Consider the following 20,413-nt stretch of genomic DNA (forward strand, 5'->3'; position numbering starts at 1 on the left):
GATGACAATGACACATTCACAACAATCAACCAGGCGGTAATCTAAAGCATACACCATGTTCAGATGTAAAACATCAATATTCTTTCCGTTGCCATTGAAACGTGTAAGCAAGTTTGTATTTGGCAGATGGTGATTTGCCTGAGGACAGCCATATTGTTCCAGAAGTATTACGGCTGCTGGTTGTGGTGTTGCAGAATGTTTTCCTTATATACAATACAACAAAACAAAACGGAAACTAGGATCATGTACTGCACCTGTATTCACAGGATTACATGGGATTAGTCTGATTTATATGTACCCAAAAACAAAGTAATTGTGGTCACTTAATTAATTAATTCTTCTTGCTTAATGCATTGAAGACATTGAAGAGTACTGTTATTTAATTCCGATGAAACTGACTACATGCGCTTAAGGAAGTGGTTTTCTTTTCATTCTACCCAGCAATAACTACAGGAAATATACACAGATTATGTATAAATGTGAGGTTATTTTTATGTCACACCAGAAATAGACTGTTTGAAATGAATAAGAGAAAACATAGTTTTAGACACAGTACAATGATATGCTATCATGGGGTCCAGCCTTGTCTGCCAAATACACGTTGGAAACAATACACAAACACATCTCAACATTTGATTCTGACAGTTGTTGAACTTGTATGCGCCCTTATCGAAATCTACTAACAGTAAAGCTTATAATTATTGACCATTGTTCATTGTTACTTTATTCATTTCCATCAGTATATATATACTAGCATTTTGATTTTCTTGTCTCCCTAATACCCTAATGTTTCAAAGTGACCCTGGTGTGTGTTGATAGTTCCTTTGTTGTGTACACGCGTACACAGTGATCAACCACGAAAGTCATAAATATCATGTCACAATAGGTAATCATTTTAATTGATTAATACGAACTCAGTTACTTTTGTTTGTCAGTGTATACATGTTTAAATAACAACAAAGTTGGCGGGGGATATAGAAACGGGCTCCGTCCGTCCGTCCGTCCGTCCGTCCGTCCGTCCGTCCGTCACGTTTTGTTTCCGGAGCATAACTCATACACCGTTCAATATTTTTTCATGAGACTTTGCAGGTCTGTCAAGTACATGCTGAACTGGTGCCTTTTGCTATTAAGAAATTTTAGAAATTTTTATTTTTTACGTTTCCATGGCAACAAGATGGACTTAGGTTCTGTGAGGGTAGGGTTTGTTTCCGGAGCATAACTCATAAACCGTTCAATGTTTTTACATGAAACTTCTGCAACAGGGGCGGGGGATATAGCCACGTTAGTGGCAAACTCTTGTTTTGATTACATTCATCAAACAATCTGGGCTTGTACCATACACCGAAGCATCATGCAGGTCATGTATCGATTGACAACTATACATCGACACATAAGGGAGGACGGGCTGTATGGAAAGAAGTTTAATTGTAAGATACTATTTTGGGCCATTGGTTTGGCTTGATCCCGACTCGATTATGTACGGTTGTCGGTTGGGTTGTTGTTTAACGCCGCACTCAGCAATATTCCAGCTATATGACGGCGGTCTGTAAATAATCGAGTCTGGACCAGACAATCCAGTGATTAATATCATGAACATCGATCCACGGCCAGCGTGACATCGTCAGAACGCGGTAACTCCGACGTTCTGCAACTACTATTACTTGTATTAGTGCTACTCGTGTGTTCGTATTGGGGCGGATCAATATTATTTAGGGGAAAAAATATGTTTAGCACCGCTTATAATATATTTCCATATAAAAATGCGACGTTTCACACATGTATCATGGATGCTGAAAGGTACTGAACTAGATACCGACTGCTCACAAAGACCTCCCTTAAAAGAAATAGTTTCGAAATATTCCCCCCCACGCATCAAACCAGCTTTGCTAAAGAATTATTCTGACAACTAATATCCATTTTGAAGTGCAACCGCTAGTATTAAGTGCTTATATATATACTTCCGTTATTGTGAAGAATTTGCCATGTACAATATTATTTAGAAGATAATAAAACAAACTTCTGTCAACCATATGTAACGCTTTTATAAAATCAATAAATTTACCATAAAATCTTTATTCTCTTCTTCTTGTGTATGAGTTTTATAAAATACCCTTTATATTCCCAAATTATCTGTTACGTTTACACAAATGTATTTATTCAGGATGGATCAAAAGATGTTACTCATTGTATTCAACAGTGAGACACTTCTGTAATTATTGCGATGTTATGTATTATCGTTCGTTGATATAGGAACAATGATGGATTTTGGGTAGTAACCTTTATAGTAGATTTTAATTGAAAAATGTCATTCAATATTGTGTTATAACATTTATATTTTTTATATGTTCTGACGGTGATCCATCATTTACAGGATATTTGGAAGTCTTAACAATTTGGCCGAAGGGCTTGAACGCGAAATACATGAATCATGCAAAATCTCGTGAATATGCATTGGAAATTGACTGTCGTCTTTGTCATCTCTTGTAGGATTTGGAAATTGTTTCAAGCACTCTTGCCTCTTAGTAGAAGTAATATTATTTTAACTGTTTTTTTCACTTCATTTTCTTCAATTTAATTTCCAAAACTCTTTATAATCATTATTTCTGATGCCATATTTTGTAAAATATGTTCCAAATTTTTTAATGATAATTTTGAACACTTATTATTTAAACAAGGCAGATACAGCGCACATATAATCAAGGGTTGTAAAACCGTCTGATCCGAAAGAAATAAATTCACCCGAGTCATCTGACAATCTTCCATGAACAATATTGACCATGTTTTGTAAAATATGTTCCAATTTTTTTAATGATAATTTTGAACACTTATTATTTAAACAAGGCAGATACAGCACACATATAATCAAGGGTTGTAAAACCGTCTGATCCGAAAGGAGTAAATTCACCCGAGTCATCCGACAATTTCCATCAACAATATCGACATTAAAATATCTTTCCTTATTTAATCGACAGGGTAGATGACTGTCACGGATATCATATATAACTGCACTCACTGGAATATTTAGATATTTTATTTTACAAGTGAACAATTGACTTGCCTTTGTGTGTATTTATGAGGGGTACGACCAGTGAAGCATGATATTCACACCCTTACGGTAATAATAGTGAAACATTAAAGTCATGCTCATGATATATTCGGACTCATACAGTCGACTGTAGCAGAGGTTTCGTAAAAACATGGAAAGGGTTTGCCTCTTTTATTGGTCCACATATCTTTTTTATAAGATTAACTGAGGCCTTGAGTGTTGTAACCTTGGTCAAACAACTTTATATACTACTCAAAAGGAGTTAGGGAACACTGATGTGTTTGCACTTAAAATAAAAAAGGAACAGAAGGCCAAGACGTGCAGTAAATTCAATAATGGCCGAGTATACAGTAAGAAAGTATCATGAACAATCCACTAATTTCATAACGTGAACAAGTGTTGATGTCAATAATGTCACTGGGGTCAAAATTGGAAATCCAGGCCATGAGAGAAAAGTCAGTAACGAGTGTGTCCGCCCCTAGCAGCCACACATGCAACATAACGACGCCTCATGGATGTCACTAATGTCTGTAGTGTGTTCTGTGGGATAGCATGCCACTCCAAACTCAGCCATTTAGCAAGCTGGCGCAGATCTTGAGGTGGAGGGTGGTTCTCCCTAACACGTCTCAACAGATTCCATACGTGTTCAATGGGTACCATATCAGGAGAATATGCTAGCCAATCCATGCGAGTAACATTGTTCTGTCCAATCTCATACCTGTAGCGAACAGCATTCAAATTCCCGTTAATGACGTACAGATTGGTTCTGTGAAATGAGAAGGCTGCCCACACCATGACACTACCACCCCCAAAACGATTGTGCTCACGGACGTTGACGTCAGCAAAACGTTCCCCACGCCGTCTGTAGACAAGAACACGACCGTCATTATGCTGCAGTGAGAACCGAGATTCGTCAGGAAAAAGAACTGCTGACCACTGTTGTCTTGTCCACTGTCGGCGTTGCCGTGGTATAGTTTCTCATCGGCCTGTTTCTATTGGTAGGTGTGGCTACCAGTTCCAAAAACAGTAAAGGTTTAGAAATATCATCAGAGAGAAGTAACTATTAGTCAGGGATAAATATGACCAAGCTTGTTGCGTTTCAACGTAAATGATGTAATCTTATTCTTTGGATTAGGTAATACTTACTTACACCAGTATGGTATGGCTCGTTTAGCAATTTTAATGCTTAGTTGTACTCTACCCAATTCGCCAATTCTACATTGAGTTTTTTTTGTCTGAGTGTGTGTGTGTGTGTGTGTGTGTGTGTGTGTGTGTGTGTGTATTTGTATGTATGAATATATACACAAATAACTAGCAGGCATTCAAAAGCCACTACATTTCCACGTGTGCACAGTCTGGCCTTAAGGCTACAATAAAAACAATTTTTGACTAGCGTAGCAAGTTTCTGTTACGAGTACAGGAAGTTAAACACACCAACCCCAGTCCCGCGCCAAAAGTCACCTGCTCGAAAACATTGCCATGGTCACAATCAGGATTAGTTATCGGACAACACTAAATATTTGAAAAAAAACTTGATCTGTTTTAATTTACTCAATGTATGTTCATTTGAAAACATCAACAAATTTCACACAAGATCATCCAATCACAGCTACCAGATCTCTCAATCAACATTCAATATTTCTCAACGAAAGCTGCTGGCCGATCGACTGATTCAGATTTGGTGTGATTTTGATGGAGCTTTGGAATCCAGTACAAAAGAGGAATAGGAATGGACATGTCTTTAGGTACAGAATTATGTATGGTACAGTAGGTGTAGGATTAACAGTAACATGGTGTACTTACATGGGAGAGATTAACAAGCTTGGGTTAAGAATAACAGCAGAAGTATAGTATTGTACCTGCATGATGGGCAGAGAAGCCAACAAGAAGGCATTAAGTGTACGTAAGAGGGATAATAGGAGACGGAGCGTCTGCTTAATGGGCTCATAGAAGGCGCATGGAATGAAATAGTCTTAGTCAAGCCTTTCAACTTGACACAAATGCCTATCAAACAATTCATTTTCGTATCATCACTATTTGATAGTAATTCATTAAACACATGGTTGTGATGTAGTTGGAATCGTAACATGGGCTCAGTTTTGAACAGATATGTCTTATGATCATGGAAAGGGTTAATTGGCGTTGCTCTTGGTTTATGGTCTGGTATTGTATAGGGGTTTTGCCATGGTGTCGGTCTTAACTATATTGCTCTGTAAATCGTGCCACGTGAGGAGGGGCGGGGAAAGGAGGAACATGATTGAGTCTGGTCCATGGACTGTAATTGTCCCAATATTATCTAGTATCTAAACATATTGCTGCTTGTTTTTAGGGGGAAGGGTTGGTTTTGGTGCTTTTGGAGATGCACATTGTCCCAAAATATATAGAGATACTGTAAAGGGATTTTATGATTCCAATATGATATTTTACACATTACTCTAACTGGTAAATCATTATCTGAGGACTAGATATTCGTCACAGGAATGGCCTAAACAATGGTAGTTGTTTGCCTGGATTAATTTGTCATATTTCTTAGATAATTTGCTATTCAAATTGTATTTCCTCCTCTGCTAGCCATTGTTTTATATGCAGGGATTAATGTTAAGAGGATTTTCTCGTAAACTAAATCGGACATAGCAATCAGCTCACTTTCTTCATATTTCCCAATGTATACCAAATCACATTAGTGTTGGTGCTGTGATCGGTATGTAGAACAAACCCAAGATATCTCTTTATATTAGGTTCCAAATCATAAAAAGAGGTATCTACTCTACAGTGTGACTACATGAAATTTCAAATCACAGTAGGTTTATCTCCATTCTACCATGACAGCAATAACGCTCTGGAAACGGCGCTCTCTTGCAACGCGTAACAACACAGGCACACATTTCAGCAATCTTAGAACATTCCGAAAAGTGGTCACAGGTACAATAGTTATATATGTAACAATTATTACTTAACTTCAAGATTAAAAACACCATAGTCGTGAGTAGTTCAAAATAAGTGTTCAAAACACATAGTTTTTCAAAAGTTGACAAATAACACTACAAACTTAGTCCAAAGACAGATGTTTTAATTTCTACCAACTTCTTGTACACTGTTGCACACTGTGGATTGACTGTCAATCCTTTGAATATTGAGCGAGCGGTCATTTCTAGGAAATCGAACATGCCATCATTTCTATTGTGGGGGTGGCTGGTTGTAGAAAAGGTTTTAAAATGCTAAACGAATACATTTCTACAACAAACCTTTTGAATTACCATTCTACTATACATTTAACATGTGTAAGTGTTCTTAGGTACTTAGCAATCACCCCCAGTAAATAATGATAACATCAAAATAATGCCTCTCCACCCCGAACTTGGATGTGGCAGAACTTGACCTACATCACGGTTACTCACACCTTGCAGCTGTCAATGGCTGTGGCTGACAATCTTGTGTTTACATTCTCCTTTGCAAGTTAAACCAAGCAAGATGACAACCCCGAGCTATGATGTGGTTCAACATTAACCTGTAGATTTACTGGGAATGATCGAGCCTGCTGTTACAATATGATCACCAATGGAACTGAGTGTGACTGAACAGTCGCTTTTTAGCCGGTCTATGAGTCGGAAATTTTGTCACGAGGTAGGGCCTATCTCAGTATCTGCATGATGAGACCTGTCAGTTTCAAGATTTCATGGATTCCAAGCCAGATTGTGAATGGAATTAGACATTCATGGCCCAGAAATAGTGGGTCGTGTATGATTTTCTTAATTGTGCGGGTTCTGAAATACATTTCATCAATTTATGTCGGGACATTGTTTTCGTGGATTTTCAAATGGACAAGTGTTTTCTGAGTTATTGACTTTCAAATCCTTACGATGGTAGTTGACGGAGATGGCAACGAATATCGATCACAAAAAGGTTTTTAAACATGTTGTCATGAATAAAGATTTTCCAAACAATTTTTATACTGTTATATTTTGCTTTCATTGTCGGTTGCTTCAATGTGGAAGTGGCTTAAATTGTCCCGATTCTGGTCACCAGAGAACCTTTGCCTAACAGTTTCATAAACATTTCATCTGTATGCAAAAGATATCCCTTCGTTAAATCTTTTAATGTCATCATCGAAGAAGTCAGGGTTGCGGCCTAGCCACCGCCCAAAATATCCAATATCAATACCTTCTTTCCTCTATTTGACGCTATGCCGTCTTTTAATTTCGCGAGAGGCCTTGACTCAGCGTGTATTAGAGACCTGGCTGGTATTAGAGACCCAGCGTGTATTATAGATACGTTTTACAGCTGATATGGTGTGATCGATCAGGAGCCATTTTCTATGAATCGATATGTCGGCTGTCTATGTATTCATACGAACATTTATTTTGTGAAAAGGCTTAATATTTTTGAAAGGGTTTCCGTAGCAAAAAGGAAACCTCATTTTAACCAGTCAGAATCAAGCATTCATCAATGTGATCATAGTAGAATCCCATATAATTATCATATCATGTCATATCATGAAATCATCTCTCTGCTTCAGTGTCATAATTGTTGATCAATGAACACTCATGCTAATATCACAGGTGGCAGAGTAACACGTTTATTCTTACAAAAGGTATGGCAGCCCTATCCATGTTCGCTGTGGTCACGTTGTTCCTTCATTACAAAGCTAGTGCTGAAGATCATACAGCATTATCTGCAAACCATATTCTGAGTGTACTCAGTTTACTCTTCCATGAAGGAGGCTGTAGTTGAAGGCATACAGAGCGTTGCCTCATGTGCTGTACAGTGTGCCACAGACACCAGATGTGTGGCTTTCAGTGTGTCTTCAACTGATGACATGTGTATGCTTCACCGTGATATGTTTCTGACAGGAATCTGCTACAGTGGGAAGTGGCGCCACTACAATGTAAGTCAAAACTATATTATGTTTTATTATACAAAAATATATTTGATGTTTAATTTACATGATATACGGATTTGTTGCTGATCATTTAGATATTTTATTCTTGAGGTTTTTTTTAGCAAACATTGGAAAAAGTCAGAATGCTTGACAGCATCCCCGTGATCGAATGTTCTCGTTACGACTAACCATAGTCAATAAAATAAAGAAATAATTTGAAACTCTGGACTAGATCCGTGCCAAGACTCACACTGTGACTAGAGATATTACATAGCAGACGTTTATCATATAAAGATGATATTCTTTAAGTTGATTTGTAACCTAACAACAAACGATGTGACTGTCGATCAATTTTGCATGCATACGCTCATGTCATGTCTTGTGTTGACGAACTATTCTTCGATACAATTGGATGTTGCATGTCTGTCAGTGTAAACAGGAATTTATTTGTGTATTTACTAAATTTACAAATTCCAAATATCATGAACTCAAAAATGCGTCAGTTATGGCCATAGTTTTCAAAATGGCTGCTGTGAAGTCGAAGCCATTGAATATTTTGTTAACAAGTATGTCAAGTTTCAGCTTCATTGGTCCAGGTGGCGACGGATGTCCAATATGCAGGAATGATGATTCGGGGGGAACCACGATTTGAACAATAATTATTCACACACGTACACATCACTCTTAACAACTTACAGGTACAGAACCGCTGCATGGATGGGGGCGAATATGACCAGGTCAACCTAACCTGTCAATGTTATGGTGGCTACATCGGTCGATTCTGTGAAAGGATCATGCAGGGTACGACGTTACATCACAATTGAACAGTCATTTCTCGTTTAGACAATTCTAGAATTCACACAAAAGTATTACATGTATAAACATGTAATCATAAATATATAGCTCTTATTTTGAATAATTCGTTTCTTGGAATGTGAAAAAGACATTATATCCAAGGGTCAGGAATATACCTTATTCATCCAAATATGGCCCCTGGCCCATTCAAGGTCAGGTGCCACATGATAATCGTTGGCTATACATTTATTCAAAAGAACGAAGATGGATCTACCGATTTCAATCTGTCATGGCAAGAGTACAAAGATGGCTTTGGACAGCTTTCCAAGGACAAAATTGCTTACATTAAAAATAGGTGCAGTCAAATGCTCATATTTTTAACCAAGGATATGAGTTCGAGTACGGGTATACAAATCGTTCTCCCTATCCCAAGACGGTCTGTACTCAATGACATATACAGACACATTGGGAAGCAAACATCAGGAAAGCATGGTTGTGATTGTTTAGGCGAATTGAAAGGACATCCCTCCTCTACCTTCGACCATGATAACGATGACAGCCCCCTGAACTGCGCTCAAATACACCAGTGCATATCGTGTAGCTTTTATATCATTATATCAAACTCACTATGTGTGTGTGACCAATACAAATTAACACATTTCATACCATTCATTTCATTCTTACGTAAAAATATCCAGCGGTTTCATTTTCGATTAAATATGTTTGAGATATGCTTTTCATACACAAATCTATTGATTGTTAAGACAAAATTCAGACTCTATGTTGTACGCAAATATATATCTTCAAGCAAAATCAGCTGTCGCAGATATCACAGAATGTGTCATCTATTTGCCTTGCACGCTTGACAGTTCAGAACAGTTTATGTCGACCTGAGCACTGCAAAATAATTATTGACTTGTACTATTCACAATTATTCGCTACTTTGTCCGTGCTAGATTCATTTATGTGTTTTATGGTATCAAATAAAGATATAAAATGTCTTGTTCACCTGGATATGTCATTACAGGATTAAAATGTCAACACATACCACCACGTAACAAATGTTTCTGTTTCCTGCATAAATACTGAGGATTAAAAAGTAAAGGTAAATTCTAATTATTTGAAAAAAAATGGCGAAGTAAATGTGCCATGGCACTGAAGTTCACCTGGAAATTAGGTTAAAACGTCAACAATTACGACCATTCAACAAACGTTTGTGTCTTCGATCTTCAAATATTTTCTGCATAAATATAGTAAGTCTGGAAAGTTTTGAAAGCAGGAAAATACTACAAAAAATGTGAGTGATACACATTCGCAAAAGTTTCATGATGCAGGTACTCTTTTTGCAGACCAACAAGGAACTAAAAGCTCTCAAGAGGCATATTTGTGTTATACCCTTTCCACACATTGTCAAAGTAGCCAGTATATGATTGCAAATACTGTTTCCTTAAATAAATATTGTCATTCAGTGTCAATGGTGTAATGATTTATCTGCCACATCTTGTCAAGTTTCATAATCCTTCATACAATCAAGAAAGGACAAGGAAGTCACAAAAAGTATTTGAGACAAGTGGAATTAATATCATTGGGGTTCTCAAAATCTCAAAGAACTTTCTTGACTTTTTCAATCTCAGTAAAAAACCAAGTTTGTACACCACTATCCCACATGACATGCCTTAGGAAAAACTTAATTCCTTGATCCATGGGACTTTCATTGCAACACGTGATGACTATATCTAGTATTTATCTACAGTTTGAAAATTCTACACAGTGTAAAACCGGATGTTTAATGGTTATATTTTCAAAAGATTAGGGTTCAGAGTACTTGATTTGTCACACTTGATTTATTTCGGTTGACTACATTTTGACGATGCATATTAGTGACTCAGATAATTTGTCAAATAAATATTAATAGAATTCAGGCATGTATGAAACTGCTTTGTAGACGTGAGGTGGCATATGATTCTGATAGCAGTGAGTTCTAGTACCCCAGTTTTGTAATCACATGTGGAAGGACCAAGAGGTTAACTTAGTGTCCAAGTACGTCCATACATTTCTGATGTTCCTCAAATGGATATCACAAGATCTTGTTGAACTCAGTGCCTCTTGGCGTCACATTGCCAGTAAAAATTACACCAAGATGTTTGAGCTGACCTGCCAGTTTCTTATTTGATCCCACAGTTAGCTGTGTGCTGTGAACAGATAAATCACTTTACCGTTGCTACTGAGTAATTTTGTATGTCACGGCGTGACATGGAGTTGAATCTTTGACAATTTCTGTTCAATATTCCAAATCATTGCAATGCATGCTATTAATTCCTCACTTCTTACAACAATTGTCTTCCCATGCATACTCTCAATAATCTTAGCCAATGTATGCAACATCATGAATGAATGGATCAAAAATGCTACAAAGTATCAAAAGGATGTGTGCCTTGGTTACATTTTCAAACGATTAGGGTACAGATTTGTTTCTGTTGACTACCATTTGGATAATGCATATTAGTGGCTTCGGCAATCTGTCAAATAAATATTAACGGAATTCGCGCATGTTTGAATCGTAACTGATTGTGCAATTTTTGTGATGTGATAGGTGTCTCCATACCGGCAGACATGAAAATGATCAAGTGTTTTTATGATGTTTCGAAAACGAATATAAGGTTATTAGAGACGCTTCGGAATGATTATTGGTGTTTTGACACCCATAGTTGTGCAACTGAAGTTTCCATGCAACCATTTTCATTTGGATAAATAACTACGTTGAGAATTTGTAAAATGTGACAATGGCGAAATTGTTGATGTACTATATTTTCAGAAGACGTCTATTGTAAATAAAAGCCAGAAAACCCTTTTCATAGTCAAAAGAAATCTCTGTGTCGAAATTCAGTGTCGATGTATGAGCTTGCTTGAGTGTACATGTACCTCAATAGTTGTGTAATGCAGACACCAAAGGTTGGAGCTTCTGGAATATTGCTCGACATAAAGGGAAGGTTGACTAATAATAATAAAGGGAAGTCATCCCTCGTTTGTCATATTGTCAGTATGAATTACACCAAGATGTTTGAGCTGACCTGCTGGTTTCTCATTCCATCCCCCTACAGTGAGGTGTGTGCTGTGAACAGATTTCAGCTTTTGTCATGTACAACTCATCGTGTTGTCTTGACAAGTTACTTGATATCCAACTACGAAAGAGTTTTCTAATTATAAGCATGTTAAGCTCATATGGTAGAATAGCATGAACAAGACTAAATATTAACATCTCCGTGTTGATTTTTTCTATCTGTGTCTCTTGAATATCATGTCTTATGAAAGAACATGGAATAAGTATGATATGGAGGCAGAAGCTTTAGCTATTCTGGTTAGAAGTAATAATATGTCCCATTTCATCGAACTTGTGGAATCGGATAACTATGTCTATTTCAGCGTTGTCAGCAGTCGGAAAGCAGCATGTCAAATAGTGCTGATTCACATGATGGGTTGAGAGATTCTGGAGAAAGTGCACTTGTTGCTGATTCTGTTCTTAGTAAAGAACGTGATAAGGGACAGCTATTCATAAATGTACACAGTCCTGTGGGAATGATCGTCTTCCAAATGATTCACGAACACTCATTCAAACAGCCGATGTTAGGGGGCTACCATTTGACTTCAAGGGTGGAGGGATTTTGGTTTGAGATCAGCATTATTGTCTTTTTGTTCAGGAGCTTAATTATATTTTCAAACATAGAAACCTGCTCAACCATTTTTAAATGAATGAATGAAAGTCGGTGCTATTGGAGCAGGGAGAAGAAACTTCAAGAAAAGGATCGTGGCTCGGTTACTCCAGCTGATTACATGTATGCGCCTCTGGCAGCAAATTTGGAAGGTGTTGAGTCTCCTTTCTTATCTAGAGGAGGGGGTCCAAGATTCGCTGCCATGCAGCAATTTGCTTAAAACGCAGGCTCGGTAGACTTCAATCTTGCTGTGGGTTGCCAGCTTGCTGTTCCCGACACTCTCTTCGTCATCCTGGTGAGGCTGGTGGATGCTCTGCCAATGCGCCAGCATCCAAGGACAGATTGTCCGTGATGGATTGCCAGATTGAACAGATTGCTCGGATGTGCGACGTCAAAACGAGGCAATTTGGCCAAGGAGTTTAACTTAAGCTTCGGCTATACGAAGGATCTGATATCGTCCAATAACCATCAAAAAGCCAGGTATGCTGGACTATCAAATTGTGATGATGCCATGTGTTCGCGAAAAGGTGTGTCACAAACACATGCACGTTTTGGTGTAGGTTCTGAGACCGTTATCATGCACGTGCCATATAACATGTACTATAGACCTATGGCCTATCAGTATTATGAATAAACCAATACTGATTGGATTTTACGCCCAAATGGAATCAGTTTCGGTGGATAATTGAGACTGGTTATTCTCTGGCTTTGACGTTTCATATTTCATTTATGCTATAGACAATTGGTAATGGATGTAGAATGAAATAGAAATTTGAAAGTTGTCCCCACAGCACACTGCATAGAAGTTACACTGGCTCTAATCATCGTATCATGGTGTGAATTATCACTTGAGAATTCAAGATATACAGGTCCTTTTGTAGATAACAAGCATTATTCGAAATACGGTTTTGGAGGTCTGCTATCACAGTACCAATTTGGAAGGGACCAATACAAGTAACGAATCGCGATAAAACGGACACCTTTTGTTCTATTTGTCACGCCCATCATTATTGAGGGACAATGTACATCGGTAATGAGGGACAATGTCACCGTCATCACATGTATATCAGTAATGAGGGACAATGTCAAAGTCATCACATGTACATCAGTAATGAGGGACAATGTCACCGTCGTCACATGTACATCGGTAATGAGGGACAATGTCACAGTCATCACATGTACATCAGTAATGAGGGACAATGTCACCGTCGTCACATTTACATTGGTAATGAGGGACAATGTCACCGTCGTCATATGTACATCGTTAATGAGGGACAATGTCACCGTCGTCACATGTACATCAGTAATGAGGGACAATGTTACCGTCGTCACATGTACATCGGTAATGAGGGACAATGTCACAGTTGTCACATGCACATCACTAACTAATCGCGTTGAAAAACTGCCTCCCCCACCCTTTCCCTTTCCAGATATATTATCTACTGGTTGGGTCATTCGTGCACTTTCCAGTCGATGATGCTCTGGATGGCATTGGTGTTGAATGGAAAAGAAACCTTATTAGTCATACCATTAGGCAGACATCGACCGTTTGTCCAACATGATATATGTGTTCATTACCCAATAATCATCTTCAACTTTTTATCGAACAACATATATAGACATCAGAAATCGATTGATCCACAACGAAATGAAAACACTTAAAGACATATTCACATCCGATGAACATCATTATGAAAGCATGTTATGTTTGTGTCAATATAGAAATTAGTGTCCTTGTTTTCGTTTCCACAAGAATTCTGCTTTTAGCAGATATATTGTAGGATTATGGAACGTTCTTTTTTAATTATTGTTTTGCTCCTTTTGCAGTGTTGCAATTTACAAGGTTTCAGCAAAATCAGTTACAGGTTGGTGGTACAGACGATATTATGGAATGGGAATAGATGTTACTTCAGACAACCGTCCATCAATTCACTGAGACAACTACCGACAGCGTTACGAAGTGCAGGGTCACTGTTGAAGTAACTCAGAAGGAACTGCCGCACGCTGAGTGGGCGAGCTTATATGAGTGATCTGACAAGTCAATATGACGTCATGATAACACACAAATTTCATTGTTTATGCATAAACGGGTGACGTCATGTAAAAACACACCCAAGTGGGCCATTTGACAAGGACGTAAGTTGGAATGGTAATAAATATCCATTAAACGATTTCAAGACCAAAATCGTCACGATATGGCTGAAATATTGCCGATGTGACGTTAAACTTTAACTCACTCGAGACCAAAAAACGCGTAGGTCTTTGGTTTCAAAACCTACCTGCCATGTCGTCTTTACATCTTCATGAAACGGTACTGTGGAATGTCCACGATTTATGTTTATATTCCAGTCCAACACACAAATTAGTTCTGCGCTATACTCTGGATGAGAACAACAAAACAAAACACCAATCATAATCCTGTGGAGTACGGTATATCTACAGTTTATGAATAGCAATGCTCATATTATACACAGCAATCGGTGATTTCAACAGTGTTTTTTCCCGTTGTGTTCGTCTTGCCTTCTTCTGGAATCTGGCAGCCAACGATCGGGAAAAAAACCCTCGTAATGGTCAAAAACATGTTGAAGTGAGTTTTTTTTGGTCATAACACATATTTGTCTGAAAACTCCTCATGCCGAAGTCACTCGATCCGTGAAACTTATCGGGTCCCAGTGACCCAGATTCCCTGTTGATTGGCATGCCAAGTGTCATTTGCATAAAGCCATCGATATTTTTTGTATGTGTTTCTTACCGCAAACATCAACTAACTATCAGTGGGCGGACGAAATAAAATATATTATTCATTAAAAAATGTGTAAGTTATTTTATGACATTTAAAACAATTTTGAAACACTTGGTACTAGAATCTAGTCTATGAATTAATGTATGATGTAGATGGAGTCGCTTTGCCAGGGAAACTAATTTGTAATGAACAACTGAAGATAGATAAGGCTGACCTGGTTCTTATATGACAATATGACATGCAATGGTAGATCTAGTAGTATTTCATTTATTAGATCAGTGCACAATTTTCCCCAGCGGCAGGAAAACTTGAGACACGAAAACGATATATAATTTAACGTCTGAATGGAGATAAAACATGGACAGTCTCACATCCTTCGATTCCATGTTCAGATAGATATTTGATTACATTAATTCTGTCATGGGCGAAAGCATGCATTTCAACATTATTTTCAAGATTATTCAGGTCGTGGGCTACACGGATCATCCACTCTTATAACTACTACTCATGCACACATGCTTGATCTCGAAGCTCAAAACAACAATGTAGCTCTCAGATGCATTTTTCCCCATCCATGTCGAGCATCAGTCATAATGTCAACGACTCGACAACTTCCAGGTTAGTGGATTTCAACAATGTAATACACACAGCCTCATTCACGGCGTCATCACAAGATTCCTTCCAAATAGCTACCCACGTGATCAGGGTTATGACCTCGGGATGAATTAATTCTAATTTGCATTTTTAGGAAAGAAATGTTTTCGTGAATACTATTTTTAAAAAACTTGCTGTAAATGGTAATTTTGAATTGCACTACGGATTTCTTCAATTTATTCTCTTTCTGACCACTCGATCTCCTCGCAACCACGACCCGTGAGTTGGACAACTTTCAAGAACTTTGCAAGTTCGCTTGTCTTCAACATGAGCAACGCAACATTTTTGTGTGACGCTTAATTTGACGGAGACTTGTTAGAGATGATCAAGGGAGCCTTTGGTCGTTTCGATTAAGACACTGATGAATTTACCGTGGAGAAAGTTCCACTTCAAGATTATATCATTCCGGCTGTCAACTCGAATCAATCGATTCTTGTGATTAGTGAATCAGTGTCATAGCCAGATTTCACTGTGGAACCAGATGAAGGTGAAAATGTCTTTCCACACTGTTTTTGTCAAGAATGCTGTACACGGCACAGACAATCGCGGTTAGAGAATGGTGCCGCCACCATCATCCAGAAATCCGACGATTCGAAAACAGCGCTACAAATACTTCTGGATTGCGCTAAATAGACGAAGTGTTTGGAGAGATCCTAGATACTCGGACTTGAAGGACCGAATATTAAACGTAGCAGCAGATGAAGGATTGGTGTGGACAAAACGGGAAGTGATGCCAGATTGTATTTTAGAACTTGTGCGCGAAGTGTATCCAAATCCACCAGACAGAAACTACACGGGACACATGTGGATCTAATGATCAAACTCAGTTGCGTCGCACTGTACTTTATCTATGTACCGTCAAATGTGGCTACCTATTTTAGAGGCTTTTTCGTTAGCAAAACAGAAACTTGGACGCCATTTAACACTTTTTGCTTTTCAAACCAGTGTTTAATTTAAAAATTCAATAATATACAAATCCGTTAAATTGCAAAGTGAGAGGTTGGTCCAGGACCGCGCGACCGCAATTCTCGCACTGCGTTGATTTTCCAGACCTATGCGTCTGAACATTAACTCGGCAACCAAAATTCCAGCGATAATGTAGTGAATCACAAGCTTTTTGTCAGAGATCTCGCGAGACCCGAGTTGTATGCAACTCTACGTCGTGTGAATGCCGAGTTGTATACAACTTCTGTTCGTGCAACTAATTGCATACAACTAGTTGTACCGTGCGAATGCTCCTTTGAATAGAGAAGACAGATGGCAGACCGAGAGAGACAACGTGGGGACAGACAGAGAGACCTTGGGTTGACGAACAGGCAATCATCACGAGCAGCACACAGTGAAATGGTCCCGAGTAAGAGCCAGAGCCAGTCATTTGTACTCCAGTTAATAAACCTTTTTATTCTTGAACAAAGAAACGTGTTGTGTAACACTTCGGATTTGATTAATGTTACATATTAATCTTAAAATAAAGTTCTTACAGTTTTGAAGCTTAGTGGGGTTTTTTAAAATATAAACTGGTTTGAACTGGGATATAACATAACTATCTTTCCATCAATTCAAGCGGGTGGCGTCCTTGTAATGCTGGAAGAGCATAGAAATTAGACACATTTGTTTCCGTTTGTCTAGTGTGCAGATTGTATTGAGGTTGTGTGAGTGGCGAGTGGTACCGGCATGGTTTTCCAACGCTTGATTTTTCCGATCCGATCTTTAGACATAAAGGGGGAACAAACACGACAATCATTTTAATACTATTTTGCCAACTGACAATGATACTGAATGGCAGAAACATCAAAACCAGTTGTAAAAACGCCTAGATGGTTGTATGTCAGACACTACTTCATTTAAACACCGAATATCATGATGGTGTATCTGTCAATGGTGAAATTGATAATTGTTCATTCTAAAGGATAATGAACGAATCAGTTTTCCGAATGTAACAATATGAAAAAGATTATTTTGTTTTGTCAAAATTAATTTGCCTGTTTGAAGTAGCTTGTTTGTTTGTTGTTTAACGCCGCACACAGCAATACTCCAGCCATATTACGGCGGTCTGTAAACAATCGAGTCTGGAGCAGGCGATGAGCATCAATCTACACAATTGGGATACGATGTCATGCGTTAACCTGACCACCCGATCCCTTTAATCGCCTCTTACGACAAGATTAGTCGTCTTTTAGGGCAAGCATGGGTTTCTGAAGAACTTTCTAATCCGGGCCTTCATGTGTATATTTAAAGTAGTACCTAGATCATATGGTATATAGTATTTATCATATATGGATAAGTTTCTCGGCAGGATAGGGCTTACGGATAAAAACGCTATCCGTTGGGGTCATAATTATATAGATAGAGATGAAATATGTGGGAGGTGCTACTTTCAGTGTTTCCAAACAAACAAGGCGTCGCCTTGTTGGAGAATCAAAACGATAGTACAATGTACTGAACAAGGTACTGAAAATCATTGTCTATTGTCCGTCAACCTTCATCCTGGATTCAAACCAACACAATCAGAGTGATGCACCAAGTCTGCAGCACACTGACCAAATCCACTGTCACCGACCGAGGCTTCCACAAAACTGGTAGACCAGATCATTTACTTTGTGTACCCCTCTGATAAGTGTAAATTTAACTGTTGGACGATCTGGAAAACGTGTTATAACTGTTGTACGATCTGAGGAACGTGTTATAACTGCTGTACCATCTGGGGAACGTGTTATACCTGCTGTACGATCTGAGGAACGTGTTATAACTGTTGGACTATCTGGGGAACGTGTTATACCTGCTGTACGATTCGGGGAAAATGTTATAACTGTTGGACGATCTGGAGGACGTGTTACACCTGCTGTGCTATCTGGAGGACGTGTTATACCTGCTGCGCTATCTGGGGAACGTGTTATAACTGTTGTACGATATGGAGAACGTGTTATAACTGATTTACGATCTGGAGAACGTTTTATATCTGCTGTGCGATCTGGGGAACATGTTATACCTGCTGTACGATATGGAGAACGTGTTATTACCGTTGTGCGATCTGGAGAACGTGTTATACCTGCTGCACGATATAGAGAACGTGTTATACCTGCTGTACGATATGGAAAACGTGTTATAACTGATGTAAGAAATGGAGAACGTGTTATAACTGATGTACGATATGGAGAACGTGTTATAACTGATGCACGATCTGGAGAACGTGAACGTGTTATACCTGCTGTGCGATCTGGGGAACATGTTATACCTATTGTACGATATGGAGAACTGATTTACGATATAGAGAACGTGTTATACCTGCTGTGTAATCTGGGGCACATGTTGTTGAGAACATGTTGTTACAACTGTTGGACGATCTGGGAACATATTATTATAAAAGCAGAACGTGCAATGACACACATTCAGCCAGTGACGTCAAGGTACAATATCACACAATCAGACAGTGACGTCAACGTGACACACAATCTGCCAGTGACGTCAAGGCACAACATGTCAGCAGAGACCATCGATTATATGGTCTCCGAAGTCAGACAATCAGCCATTGATACATTGTAATTAGCCGATTCCCAATTCAGACAGCTCTTACTTCAAGTCATGGGTCGGACCCGGAATCCCTGGAGTTACAGGAATTACTGAAACTGTCAAACTATTGACAAGATGAACATAGGCTGTATTTAATAACAAACACCTTCATAGAGCAGGGGCAACATTTGGAAGGTTCGTGGATCGAAAAGGCGAAAACATTATTGCTGTATCTGTAGACAGGTGAACGCCGGTATTGTTTGATGGCTGTGTCAGTAATGCTGGTCCCCGTCACTCCACGCCAGCTTACACTAAGCGGACACTGCATGGTGCAATGCCATCTCACCAAGAAAATTAAAACAAGCGTATTCGATGTTAGAGAGATTTGATAAACGGACAGCCTCACGAAGCGATAACCAGCATTAGAGACATTTGGTGCATGTTTATCTTAATCTTTTTGTTATTCGATTTTAACAAGCACAAATGTGTGAAATGACTTCAAACCATTTACGTCACCTTCACTTGACACATATCATTAAACGCAAATGTCCCTGTCTCTGATGTCTCCAGAACTCAGTTGCCTCCCCTGTTGGAATTTTGCTATCGACCACACACACCTGTGTAAATAAGACAAGATGTCGATTTTCACGAATTGCGAATTGCGTATGAATGATACCGTATGTTATCAATCTCAAATCAAACGGTATTAGCACCACGCGAAGTGGCCCTACCTTTGCCCCCTCCCCCTTTTTAGCAGGGCCCCTCAAGGCCCAATGATGGCCCCGTCACGAGCGCCACTTCGCCTCTCATCCCACCTGCCTGCTGTGTAGGTCGTCTTGTCTAACCACTGTCTATGTGTTTAAATATCACTGTTTACAATAGCAGTACCACCGTCATGCATCAGTCCGATCCCACCACGATAGATAATCGAGACTAGATTGTGTGAGATTAATTCAGGCCGATTATTTTGATCTCAACACAACACATACAACCGCGCCCTGTTGAAGTGTTCAAATTACAAAATTGCCGTGTCAAGGTATTCTTGACATGTACTCCAAACTAGGTCATTTCTTATA

General features: G+C 38.7%; 1 pseudogene; it reads left to right on the forward strand.

Moving 5' to 3' along the window:
• The first annotated feature begins 7,639 nt into the window (after nt 1-7,639).
• LOC139463662 (angiopoietin-related protein 4-like) lies at nt 7,640-10,085 on the forward strand (annotated as a pseudogene).
• The last annotated feature ends 10,328 nt before the right edge of the window (nt 10,086-20,413 follow it).

The sequence above is a fragment of the Haliotis cracherodii genome, unplaced genomic scaffold (genome assembly GCF_022045235.1).
Source record: "Haliotis cracherodii isolate W230 unplaced genomic scaffold, xgHalCrac1.p SCAF_16, whole genome shotgun sequence".
NCBI classification, from domain to species: domain Eukaryota; kingdom Metazoa; phylum Mollusca; class Gastropoda; order Lepetellida; family Haliotidae; genus Haliotis; species Haliotis cracherodii.